The sequence below is a fragment of the Saccostrea cucullata genome, unplaced genomic scaffold, assembly GCF_032062105.1.
Source record: "Saccostrea cucullata isolate Sc308-1 unplaced genomic scaffold, CSIRO_AGI_Scuc_v1 ctg2676, whole genome shotgun sequence".
Lineage (NCBI taxonomy): Eukaryota > Metazoa > Mollusca > Bivalvia > Ostreida > Ostreidae > Saccostrea > Saccostrea cuccullata.
Window position 1 is genome coordinate 1,106 of NW_026935392.1, and position 11,395 is coordinate 12,500.

Below are 11,395 nucleotides of genomic sequence, written 5' to 3' on the forward strand. Positions count from 1 at the left end.
ATTAATGACCAAAGAAAGGGCATATTGGAAGCTTCCAAATTCTGTAAACAAAATTGAATACAAACACGTACAAGAAATTGACTTCACCTCTGCCAAGACAATAAAGAAGAAAATAAACCAGGCGATAGATGAAGTATCACCAGTCGGATCTGGGCCTTCACAGCGAAAACTGCTGAGAACCAGAGAACAAAAATAAGATGCAATTCTACCAGAAATTGAGCCGCGTACAGGAAGCCTGTTCTGTTGCCTCAGTTTGCCAAAACTTACAGGCCTGCATCCTTAGACAGAACCTGAACTGTATGCGGAAGCATGCAAAAAGATGAGGTAGCTAAGCACTGTTACGAATTTTTCCAAATATTGGTTGTGACTCCAGAAGAAGCTAAAAAAGTGTGAAACTGTTACTCGTGATCAGGCTAACAACAAACAGTGGTTCAATTTCGAAATAGGCCGAATAACAGAATCCCTTGCTAGGGGAGTGTGTAGCACATCATTTGCTATTCATCCAATAGTTTGATCAAAGACTATTCTCGTGGCTATTTCGGAGTAAGAGATCAATTTGAACTTTTCATTGAAAGGCCTTCCAACTTAGAAGCCCGTGCACAAACCTGGTCATCATATAAACACCATAATACCGTTAAGTTTTGAATTGGGATATCACCACAGGGAGTCATATCCTTCATCAGTAAAGGGTATGGTGGCCTGTCAACTGACAAACATATTACAAGAGACTGTGGATTGTTAGACAAACTTGAGTATGGGGACATTGTTTTAGCAGACAGGGGTTTTGACATAGCAGAAACTCTTGCACAAGTAAGCTGCAAATTCAAAATCCCTGCATTTACAAAAGGGAGAACCCAGTTACATGTATCTGCCTTAGTTGTGGAGCGCACCCGAAAATTATCCCATGTGAGGATTCACGTGGAACGTGTAATTGGACTTGTTTAGAACAAGTATAAAATATTACAGGATACCGTGCATGGACTATTGGCTTAAATTCTGAGATTTGGCTGCAATCGGGACAGTACCATTTCCCCCTGGGTAGGTTTGATTCTGTCAGCTTAGACATGATAGATGGAACCATTAATAATGACAATAACGGTTGTCACAGGCCACCATTGTGTCAGTTTCTCCTTTCCTAAAGAAACAGAAAAGTGTGTCCGATTCCTGCAGTACAACCATGGATGCTGGAGTAAACTTCCAAGCAAGTTCAGGCACAACAGCCAATGAATGAAAGTCAGTTGCCTTGGTCTTCATTTCCTCCCACAGTTCATTATTTGGTTGAACTCTTTCCATGTGAAAATCTTACTCTGTCCATACGACAAAGTCTGCATACTCCTTTTCACATACAAAAATCTGTGTTTGGATCTGATAGTAGTATTGATGGTTCCTTTTAAGAGCATGTCTACGAGAAATCCATGCAGATATATAGAAAAATGCTCTGGTAGGCACTCTCAAGAACAAACTAATTTTTATTATTAACTTAAAGGACACCCATTGAGAGTCAGAAATATGTTGTTTATTTTTGCATCGGTTGTTTCTATTTTTAGTAACAGCCAATAATTCATTTTGGTCAATATTCAAGGGAAAATGCAAAAAAGTTGGTGTAAAAATGACAATTTCAATATTTAAAAGTAAAAAAGAAAAAAGCAATATATAAATAAAAGGGCTATGTTTTCTCATAGAACTAAGTCGTAAAATTAAGTTGGAATCATTTTTTTTGTAAAACCCCGATATAGAAGGCTGTCCCGAGGGCACAAATATTGGCATGGTGCCAAGAAATGATAATGGTTCATTTTTTGTTAATATTCAGGGATACATTTCTTAGAAAGTGACGCTTCTTTTTCAGAATTTTGTGCATTTAAGAATCTTTATGATATTATCCCAACAATATGTAAAATCCACCTTTGGACTCTCAAGGACAGAAAAGTTATATCGTAATGAATTTACCTCAAATTCAAATGATGGAAAAATTCATGATTTTATAAGTTTTACTTTTAACAGTAATTTTAATGAATTTTGTGTAAAATATTTACAAATATAAACAATGAAAATTATTTTTAATTTTATAAAAGCTATAAATAATTTTTTTCCTGCTTTTCCTGTGAAAAAAACGTATTTTACTTTTTATTTAGATTTTGTTAGAATTATCTCCCCTGTTGCGCTCTTCTGTAGAGAAGGTAGATAATGATTATGTTTACGAAGTTTATAAAGAGATGTCTGTCATCTAATCGTTTTAGGTATAAATTATGTGTGATTTGAAGAAAATTGTCCCTCCTGTGAATGTAATTTGTTACGTATAAACTAGTGGCCTATGTATAAAATGCATAAAAAATTTATGAAAACCATCGAGATCGAAGTACGGTTCCGTAACCACGTGTAAACATTATGGTATTCTGAGACGTTTTGTTACCGTTTTGTACGTCCTCAGAAAAAGATTCAAGTGCGTGAATTGTCAACGAGTCTTCAGATTATGGCTCTGATTTTGATGAATATGATTCTGACAGCAAACATTCATTTGGTAGCAAGACGGATGTAGTGATGATGATACTGAGTCAACAATGTTTGAATTTGAAAAAGAAACAGGTTGGTGGATCTTGGTTTATAATACTATGTACCTTATAAAAAGGCTGATTGATATGTAAAAAATAAATAAATAAATAATTTTGTTTTGATTATGGACAAGAGAAATTTTTTTACAAGACAATATCAGGTCTGGTACAATCACAGGAGCTTGTCACGAAATATTTATCTTCGTTTAAAATACACAAGTGTGTATTTTTATAGTAGGGGTAACTTTATTAAAAGAAGATAAATATATCGTGACAAGCCCCTGTGGTACAATCACTAGATAAAGCTATATACGTAGCTTGATTTACCTACTTAGTTAGCTTATTTTACCTACCAGAAGTATAGCTTTATTTAGCTACCAAAGTAATTTATTTCTATAAAAAATACCTACGTAAATCTAGTTATTGTACTGGACCTGAATATATACCTAGCAAACCTGTCAAGGGAAATTTCAAGGTTGGTACTTGTACATGTAGCAATAAAAATATCTGTATAAATTCAACAATATTGCAAAATATTAATATTCACATCTGCAGAATTATAAATAGCATAAGTAGCCTTTGTTGGATGATGAAGAAGGAATGAAAAGTTGAATAGGTCCAGGGTTTTCAAAGACTGTTTACTAATAGGGTACATTAAGAATAGGATAGGTGGGTCTTCACTGTCAATTAAATCACCATTATTGCCTCATATGTGGGCTGCATGATTGTAAAGAATCTCATTAAACAAAATATTTTTTTCAGATATTTATGAAATGTAATGAAGATCGGGCTACAGTTATGATTTTCGGCTTTTCATATATGATTAAAGGAAAAAGAGTTGTCAAATACTTATGCAGACTTTTCAAATTAAAGGTCACCATGTGTTCCTTGACAGGTTTGTGTTTAAAACATAACTAATATTATAAATATAAGTCTGGGAAATTATACTTTGTACAGAATATTTCCTTTCATTCTTATATTTCTCGTGCAATTTCAGATTATTCAAATTCATTTCCCTGGTTAGGGCTGGGCTTTACAAAGGGATTTTCAGCTGTGGAGCTATAAAGAATTGCTACATAGGGTTTCCAATGTAATTTTGTGAACAGAATCCAGAAATAAGAAGAGGAAAGACAATGCAGATGCAGCATTAGCATTACCAATTACTTATCAGTGCTGAGGAAATGGTAAAGATATGTTATATTATTATACCTCTACTGTAATTACTCTGTATAAATTAATACCATAAAACTCTATTTCCCCGATAAGTGACTATTGCCCTCATCTGAAGACTACTCCTTGGAAAATCAGAGTTGCTCCCTTGGACTACTCCCTCATGAATATTTATTAGTAATTTTAACCAATCAAAGTGTTCAGTCGGTGGATCGTTCAAGAATCTCGAGTCTGTGACGTCATGTTATTAGCAATGTAGCTATGACGTCAAAACATTTTGACATGCGATGTCAAAACCATACTTGAATTCTACCAAAATGAAGACAACGATAATTTTTCGAAATGTCAGTGAAAATACTTTTTTAAAAATAATTTAATTGTTTAAGGACACGATGCTTCACTTATCATACAATGTGTTAAACCTCTTGCATTTGTAATTATGCCTCTACAGTTTTTTTTAAAATGTCGGAATATCTGGTTAAAAAAATTTAAATCGCCTATCATTGTTTCGGTATAATAAAAAAGTTATGGAATGGGAACTCGGGAAATAGCAAATTTATAGTTCCCCTCGGCAGAAAACTATTTCCTCTGGGAAATAGTTTCCTCCCTCGGGGAATCATAAATTTGCTATTTCCCTCATACCCATTTCATAACTGTATACTATAGTACATGGATAGGAATTGCCTTGTCTTTCTGTCGATTTGCCACATGCATTTTTCCCTACTCTGTTACTTTACTTCAAGGATATATGAAGCTCTTTTTTTCTTCAAAGATAGCCAGAAGAATTTGTGAAGAATCTTACCCAAGTCATTTGATGACATTTTCTTCAATTGATAAATTTAAATGTAGCATTATCATAAACATGACATTTATTTTAAAAATCTTAGAATATGTCTAGTATGGTTTATTTCAATTTAATTTGAAAACTGTGTTTTTTCACAGGTACATGCTTTGAGTACTACTTTTTTGTATTTGGAGACAGTCCAGTTGTTCTTTAAACCAGAAGTGGAAATTTCAGTGCTTGTTAAATTTTCTCCAGAAGTTATTGGATGATACATAGGAAGAAAATGGGGTCATACTGAACAGAATAGTTTGGATACACCTTATAGATTTTGAAAGCTTGAGACCTCAAGATCAACCCAAATGATATTTAATATGTATCAGGTTTCACTTGCAGGAATACACAGAAATTCAGAGTAAATTTTAAGTGTTTGTTATCTTAGAAAAGATCAAAGTTCAAAGTCAACAGTGCTTTAGTTTTACCAAATATAACACTATTATAAAGACTAACTTCCTGTATACAGGTATAGCAAATAATTCAGAATATGATTTGGGGAAACTGTGATTTTTTTTCTTTTAATCTTACCTTAATTTAGAACCATGATATATAACTTAAGCAAGTAGATTTTTTTCAAGCATACAAAATTTCAAGGTCATTTTAATTTTGGAAGTGAATATAAAATATCAGGAAGCAGTCGAGCATTGTAATTTTTTTGTTGTTGAATGTACTTAGTTATTGAGTAATATTAAAATTTTAATATGCAATGAAATTAAAAATTATACTGGTATATCGAGAATTATAACCCTTGACCTTTGACCTTGTGAACTCCAAATTAAAAGGGGCCATCTACTTATTAGTAGATACCAGTGTACTATGTTTATTATCTATCAAGCAAGGTTTTTTTTAAGATAAGAGAGAACACACTTGGTCTACTGATTGACAAACAGGTACTAAGCAGTATGTGAATATCACCCTGCTCAAAGAAAATGTAAAATAATGCAATTCTGGTACACCCCCCCCCCCCCCAAATTAACCCCATTTAACCCCCTTAGAAATAATTATTGATTGAAAACAAAAATGTACAATATACTGGTATTTTTCAACAGCAACATTTAAATTTTTGAAAATATTTAAATCAGCAAAATAACTCCTTGCTGAAGTTCAGGGATGAGAAAATTTGAAAATTCACAAAAAAATGTTCAACTTTAAGTAAAAAGTACAGCAAAATATTTGAGAGTCCAAAGACAGATTTTTTATATAATGTAGACAGACATGTTGTCTAATAATTGGAATGAGATTGATTTGATTCTAAGCGTCACTTTCTGAGTTATAGTTTTTTGAAAAGTGAATATTTTCACCAGTTTTCAAAAATCTGGAAATATGCCAGATTTGTGACCTTTTTGCACTTAAACGAGGGCACAGTTTGTGATTATGAAAATTTTTCCGAAACAAGTGTATCTTGTTACTTTCAACTATATATGGATATTTTATATCATTATCAAGTAAAATGCTGAATTTTTAAATATAAAATCCTATAAAATTCCTGTTTTCACCCTGCATAAGGACCAAGAATTCTATTTTTAGTAACAATGTCGATTTAACCCCTTAAGTGAGACCACACTGAAAAAATTTTTGTGGCAAAATATTTCATATTATAGAAGAAATTTACACACAAAATATGAAGTTGATCCGAGAACCTTGCTCCCATAACCTCTTGCATGGTTTTCTCGTAGACATGCTCTTAAGTCGAAGTCCATCTGGTGTATCCTCCAAGCAATATTTTCCTCCAGTGTAGAGACTCAGGGATGTCGACGGCACACAATTTAGACATTTGATTTCAGCTACTCCCTGGCCACAGCAATCACAAGACACAAATCCATCCGGGGAGGCTCCAATTAAAGGATAGCTGAGGTTAATGCAAAATCCGGCATCTTCTTCTGTAAAGTTGTCATGGATTTGGCGCATTGCCTCACAGTGGACTTCACGGGCTTGTTTCTCATGTGTACAGCCCCATGTAGTTGCTAATGTTTGTAACTTTTAAATTTCTGGGTTGCATATGACCCTTATTAAGCTCTCAGATGGGGATGCAGGGTTGCTGTGGCAAGCTGCATACATGCGGGATGCTGTTATGCGACCACTACGACATCTGTTCCATAGCTTTGTGGTAGCTTGTTGTTTGGTGGCTTTCTGAACACAGTCCGATTCTTCTTTTGTCACAGTCACTTGCACTTTTTCACAGACTTCCTTAATATCCCTGAACAGTTCCTGAAGGAGATCTGTCATAAGCAAGTCATTTAATACAATTGGGAATTTCTGTTCCAGTGCTTTGGGTATAAATGATTCTTGGAATGAATTTTTGACACTTAATATTGTTGACTGTGCTCCAGTTTGACTGAGTTTGAGAAATGTCCTTAATTCATCATCTGATCGATGGAGCACTGTAAACACTCTCGAACATTAATGGAAATAACCGACTTTTCTCATAGGCTAATTTTTGGGCGCCAAATTCTCACGTTACCGAAGGAATTACGGTGCTGAGAATTGATTGAATGTATACTGTTTAACGTCCCTCTCCAGAATATTTCACTGATATGGAGACGTCACCATTGCCGGTGAAGGGCTGCAAAATTTGGGCCTTTGCTCGGCACTCAGGGCCATTGAGCAGGGAGGGATCTTTATTGTGCCACACCTGCTGTGACACGGGGCCTCGGTTTATACGGTCTCATCCGAAGGACCACCCCTTTTAGTCGCCTTTTACGACAAGCAAGGGGGTACTGAGGACCTATTCTAACGGTGCTGAGGAAGAAGATGAAGGACTTCGTGGAACTCGACTTCGTGAAGGAAAAGACCGCTGGAGTTGCCCCCAGTGGATGGCTCGAACGTGAATGTGAGGTTGAGGAGAAAGTGGTTGTCAACTGGGAAGACGGAAAGAAGAAATCGCCGTATGAAGTAATAGTTCTGGCATTTTCAGGTTGGTCTTATTTATGTCCCCTTACTAGCATTAGTCGCCATCTTGGATTTTACGGAATCACAAAGCAAAATGGTGAACGGTCATAGGCTTTGAACGTTAATTAGATTCTTAATTATTCGCAAGAAGAATAAGATTATGATTGTTAACTAAGATTTTACAGATTGTGCGTTAAGATAAAATTTAAGTTTAAAGCTATGGATTACTGTAGATCACTTAATTTTCGAGACACCTTATTTTCGCGAGATAGTCATATTTCTTTACCAGTTTATCTTTTAAAAAGATAGGTGAGCTAGCGCCGTAGCATTTTTTAAACACAGAAAGGAAGATCCGTGATCAAGTGATTTATTTTGCTTCTTCAATTTTTATAAAGGCTGGAGCGTGATAAAGTTATTATTGTTCTGTGAGGTGTATTTTGTAGACAAGGTTAAGAAATAAGGGGGGTGACCTATTGGAGTTTTGGCGCAACGGAACATATATGACCTTTACTGGAGGGGGGGGGGGGCTCTATATAATATGAAGATGCCGATTTAGACATTGCATGTATGAGCTGATTTAAAGAAGAGATGTAGCGAAGAAAATACATGGGAGCTGAAAGGAATATAGAAAATAACTCAAAGAGAGTAAAGAGTCCAGAGAGTTTGGAACGCATGTGAAGTAGCTTAATTGGTCCTTTGGGTCATCTTTGTCAAATTTGATATGTTAGATTAAAAGCCATACACATAAGAATTTTTTAAACACAAATAGTGGATTTACTAGTATTCGTTATTTTAGTGGAAACTCTTGCTTCTGTTTCTGGAATTTGTAAGATTGGCTGAATTGACCAATCAGAAATTAGAATCTATCTTTGATTATGCTTCGATGTAAAAAAAAAACCACATATAAGCTCCCTTGTCATTGTTTAGAACAATCAGTTAATGATTCGGACTTTTCCGTCAGCAAAAAGAACCCCTAGAATTTGAAATATTATAAATATGAAGTTATCTTAAAGTGTACGTTACACAATAAATAAACAGTTATTTCATGCTACAACACGATACAACGAAATTGTTATCGTACGGTCTATCTGTAGTAGTTTTTCACAGTTTCCCGAGAATGCACGACCATGGCGGCCGAGCATGCGTATTTAAGGAATTTGGACTTACGTAGTTGCTAGCGCTCAAGCGCTAGCAATTAGCGAGACAAAATTTTCACGAATTGTGGTTACTGCTCTATATAATCTGAAGGAATTTTTTTATACGCGAGAATGAAATTTTCGCGAGCATATTGTCTCGCGTAATAACGCGAAAATAAAGTTCTCGCGAATAAAAAGTAATTTACAGTACTTTATTAAGTTTGCATTCCATGTTCAAAACATAATTTTTGGCGGTTCCTGTATTTTAGCACCAAGTTTTACAATGTCATTTTACATCTTTCACAGAATATCTCTAGCTACCAGTCTCTATTTTGGATTGCATTTGCCAGTTAGGCTGTATATAGTCAATGCATACTGATATTTGAACTGGATGAACAATATATACATATACATATCAACAGAAATATATTATTTACCTGCTTAATCTTTGAAAAAATGAAACCAATAAAAAATCAATAAAATCAACCAAATTCTGAAGAAGAAATTATTTTTGAGTGAGGCCAAAATTGAGGCCAAAAATTTTTACAGAGGCCAAATCTGAGGCCAGGCCAACTTTTGAGGCCAGGCCAAAACTTGGTTTGAAGCCAAATTAGAGGCCAAAATAGAGGCCAGGCCAACTTAGAGGCCAGGCCAGGTTTTAGAGTATGCCATGTGTCGTAGAAGGTCTTTGTGGTGTCATAACAGTTCAGAAACAATTAGAAATTTAGTAGTTTATACAATTATGACTCTGCCAGAGGACACAACTATTGAGCTCCTTTCCAAGGTCACTAACTTGGAGCATGACCTGGATGAAATAACAAAGGTAGTTAAACTTTATACAATATATATAGGATCTGCACTGATTTGTAGTTGAATATGATTGTTGTCGAACAAGTTGTGTGTTATAAAACACACAACTCATTCACAGGCACCTGACGGTACTTATTTTTCTTTTAATAAAAAAAATATACACATACCTAATAATAAACAAGGTATCCAACGAAACCCGCCATCTTGGATTTTCGAAGTAGGTCATCACTTGTATTTTCGTCTGAAACTCCGTCAAATAAATTCCCTGCAACCATATTCTTTCTGTGGCCAGGCTTTCGAGGTCTAAACTTACGGACACTGCAGCCAGAAAGGCGCATCACACTTGCAAATATTGAAAATCCCTCGTCAAACTCGACCTACTGCTTCAACATTCCGAGAAATCGCCAAAAGGGGGCCGGAAGTTTACATCAATATGCTAATGGGAATTCCGTATTTGTCAGTTTTGTGGTGGATCTTAAGCGGCGTGTTATAGTTACTTTCGAATTTTTAATAAATATTTCGATTATAGAAATGAAAAAAAAATGCAAAATGGGGAAAATTAAACACTTCTTATAAATATACCTGTAAAATATACTGTATTAATCTATACAGGTCGTTGCGTTCGAAACAATCTTGAATATAAAAGAGGGGGTGCTTAAAAAAATCAACAACAAATCATAGGCCTAGAGTGAATTAAATAATTTTCAAAAAACAATAGACTGCAAACCATCAAGTTATATATATATGCATATATACCTGGCATATTCTTAATTGAAAAAGGAGAGGGATCACACTGATGAAAGGATATGTATTGAAATCAAATATAAGCCTGTCACCAAGAAAAAAAAAATAAAAATGTCGCCATGCCACTACTTTATTGCAATACATAAAATTGCAGATCTCAACACTCCCTGGGAAAATTTTACTGTGCCCCCCCCCCTTCTCACACACGTGCGTACACACTTTAAATAAAGTCAATCTACTCCACGCATAGCGCTCAATCAAGGCATCAATAATGACAGTGTTATTAATTATATTTAGTGCATGTAAGTAGGGACTTAAAACCAACTCAATTTGTCTCGAAAATATTCATTGATCAGCTAGCATGATCAGGCCGAACTTCAACATTTACAAAATATAATCGCTTTGATCAAGCTTTATCGAAATATATTGAGAGAAATAAAATGAATGTTCTTACATGTATATTACGTTGTATTATTGTCTGAATTATTGTTTTTGGAATAAGTACTAACTTTCGCCGGTTATTTTTAAAAATAAATCGTACAAATATATTGACCAATCAAAAAAGGGCTTTCCCTAAGAATTTCAAGTCGTATGTAAACTTCCGGCCCCCTTTTGGCGATTTCTCGGAATGTTGAATCAGTAGGTCGATCAATATTTGCAAGTGTGATGCGCCTTTCTGGCTGCAGTGTCCGTAAGTTTAGACCTCGAAAGCCTGGCCACAGAAAGAATATGGTTGCAGGGAATTTATTTGACGGAGTTTCAGACGAAAATACAAGTGATGACCTACTTCGAAAATCCAAGATGGCGGGTTTCGTTGGATACCTTGTTGATTATTAGGTATGTGTATATTTTTTTATTAAAAGAAAAATAAGTAACGTCAGGTGCCTGTGAACTCATTGGATAGAAATCATATCCAACTACAAATCATGTAAGATTATTTTTATCCAATGTAGTATATTATACTTTATGCACCACAATTGTTTTAATTTTTTAGCTCACCTGAGCCGAAGGCTCAAGTGAGCTTTTCTGATCACATTTTGTCCGGCGTCCGTCTGTCTGTAAACTTTTCACATTTTCGACTTCTTCTCAAGAACCGCTTGGCCAATTTCAACCAGACTTGCCACAAAGTATCCTTGGGTGAAGGGGATTCAAGTTTGTTCAAATGAAGGGCCACGCCCTCATTCAAGGGAAGATAATTGGGAATTAATGAAAATTTGGTGGCATATTTTAAAAATCTTCTTCTCAAGAACCACTGTGCC

The 11,395-nt window shown here is 35.1% G+C and overlaps 1 long non-coding RNA gene across 2 annotated transcripts; it reads left to right on the forward strand.

The window, feature by feature from the left end:
- Nucleotides 1-1,851: 1,851 nt before the first annotated feature.
- LOC134242669 (uncharacterized) lies at nucleotides 1,852-5,049 on the forward strand. 2 transcript variants are annotated; one of them, XR_009986899.1, is made up of 4 exons: nucleotides 1,852-2,583; nucleotides 3,312-3,444; nucleotides 3,547-3,733; nucleotides 4,662-5,049. It is a non-coding gene; the product is annotated as an uncharacterized LOC134242669 (long non-coding RNA). The 2 variants fall into 2 exon arrangements; XR_009986898.1 differs by lacking the exon at nucleotides 1,852-2,583 and having other exon boundaries at nucleotides 3,084-3,444.
- Nucleotides 5,050-11,395: the final 6,346 nt, after the last annotated feature.